The following is a 2,058-nucleotide window of genomic DNA, read 5'->3' as shown; positions in this document are numbered from 1 at the left end:
ATTTAGGATTTCAAAGAAAATATTTTGCCATTGAGAAAAATGCTAGAGCTATTAGCCTATAATAAGCTCCTGTAAATTCATTTTATGAGTCTCAGATCCTCTGAACTTTGCTATTTTGTCCTAACAATTTGAAAGGCAAAGAAACTTTACTTTTATGCACTAAATCAGGGGTTGGCAAGTTTTTTCTACCATGGGTCAGAAAATATTTTAGGCTTTATAGGCCATGTTTAGTTTTTCTTGCATGTTTTTTGTTTATAGCCTTTTAAAAATGTAAGAATCATTGTTAGCTAGCAGGTCACATATAAAAAAGCAGTTTGCTAAAAGCTATAATGTATCATTTGTGATTCTTCACAATTTAATGTCAGAGAAAAAGTAAACATGATCATGACCTATGTTCTTCAAATCTTCAGGGCAACAAGAAAAACATGTGAGAATTAGCAGATTCTATTAAAAAAATTAAAAACAAACCAGCGAATCCTTCTTTTGGTTTTCCCATACCTCCAACTCTGGACCATTAGTTGAGAACCATTGTTTAAATATGGGCTCCGTACCAGGCATCACTTTCATGTGTGTTATCTTATAAGTACCCATTTAGTTAAGGTGACTGTGTCTACTCTACAGATGAGAGGATCCAGGTGAAGCAAGTTTAGAAACTTTATGATAGATAGAATTAGTTTAGAATTCAAGCCTGGGTCACCTGTCACATAAGGAGGAACATAGGGTCAGCTAAACTATGGAAGTCTCTTAGAAAGCTGTTCAGCACCAGATAAATTGAAGTCAGGGTGCATTCTTTTTTTCTTCTGCATTAGGAAGATATCTTCCATTTCTGCCTTCCTTTTCTTTAGAGCACAAGCTCTTGAACTCACTCCACTGCATTTGGAAAAGAAGACCTCAGGATTAACTCAATCACTGCTACCAAAACAACACAACTTTTGCCACATCTGGGAGTTTCTGGAAGTTGAGTAAGGCTGGGCCCGGACTTCTGCTCTTCAGTGTTAGGGCTTGCAGACTTTTCCACAGAATTAGCTGCTAAGAAGCTCGCCCAGTCCATGGGCAGGGAGAGCACAAGCTGACGGCTCACAGAAATCTGTTTATTTCCAACTATAATTAAGCACTACTAAAATTCAGAAAATAGCCAGATTTACCAAAACTGACATCTTTTTTTATGTTTTGCAGTGAAAAGTGTCTAGTTAGCAAGCAAGCCAAATTTTATTCCTGGAAGGATGTTCCTAGTCAAGAACCTTCTAGAAAAGTGGAGCGGGGCATTCCCTTAAACTGACTGGCTCCTTGGTTTTCCTGACATGTGCTCACATGCCTTTCCTAGACTCATTTCTGACTTCTGGGTTGGACTTGTAAAGCTCCAAGACAGTCTGGGTGGAGTCTCTTTTTGAGAGTTCAGGGCTGTGTTTTGTTTTTTTAAATTTACCCAGGAGTGCAGTCCTGAGAGTGAGTTGGGAATTTTAAAGTTTAAAAAAATGACAAGAAAAAGAGTGAGAACGGGGAGAAAAGAAGTAAAGAGAGAAAAGAAAAAAAAAAAAGCCAGTGAGAGGAAAAGGGAAGAAGGAACAACAACAACAAAAAACTCCAAGGAAAAAAGTGAAAATGTAGTAAATGAATGAAGGAAGACAAGAAGGGACTTGTGTATACAGAGAAAAAACTACAGGGAGGACTTTCATTTCATGAAGTTAAGAGTAAATGCTCTTCAGTGCTCTAAGCCCTCGGTATTCAAGATCAAATCCACTGAGTAAAGGTCTGTATTGCAGATTTCCTATGTGATTCTTATGCACAATGGTGTTTTGAGAAGCCCTGGTCTCAGGTACATTCCTGACCCAGGCTGTCTGTGGACCTGTGGACCAGCCTCGGCAGCATCACCTGGGAACTGTGAGAAATGTGCACTCCTCCGGGCCCTGCCCTAGACTTACTGGGTGAATCAGGAGCTCTGAGGGTGAGGCAGGACAGAGCATGTTTTAACAAGCCCTCCAGAGATTCTTTTGCATGCTTAAATTGGAGAATTACAGGACTAGATTATTTTGTCAACAGCTGGATGGGTTTCTTTTG

The sequence above is a fragment of the Castor canadensis genome, chromosome 13 (genome assembly GCF_047511655.1).
Source record: "Castor canadensis chromosome 13, mCasCan1.hap1v2, whole genome shotgun sequence".
Taxonomy (NCBI): Eukaryota; Metazoa; Chordata; class Mammalia; order Rodentia; family Castoridae; genus Castor; species Castor canadensis.
The sequence above is the reverse complement of the archived record's forward strand: the minus strand, read 5'-3'. Positions refer to the sequence as shown.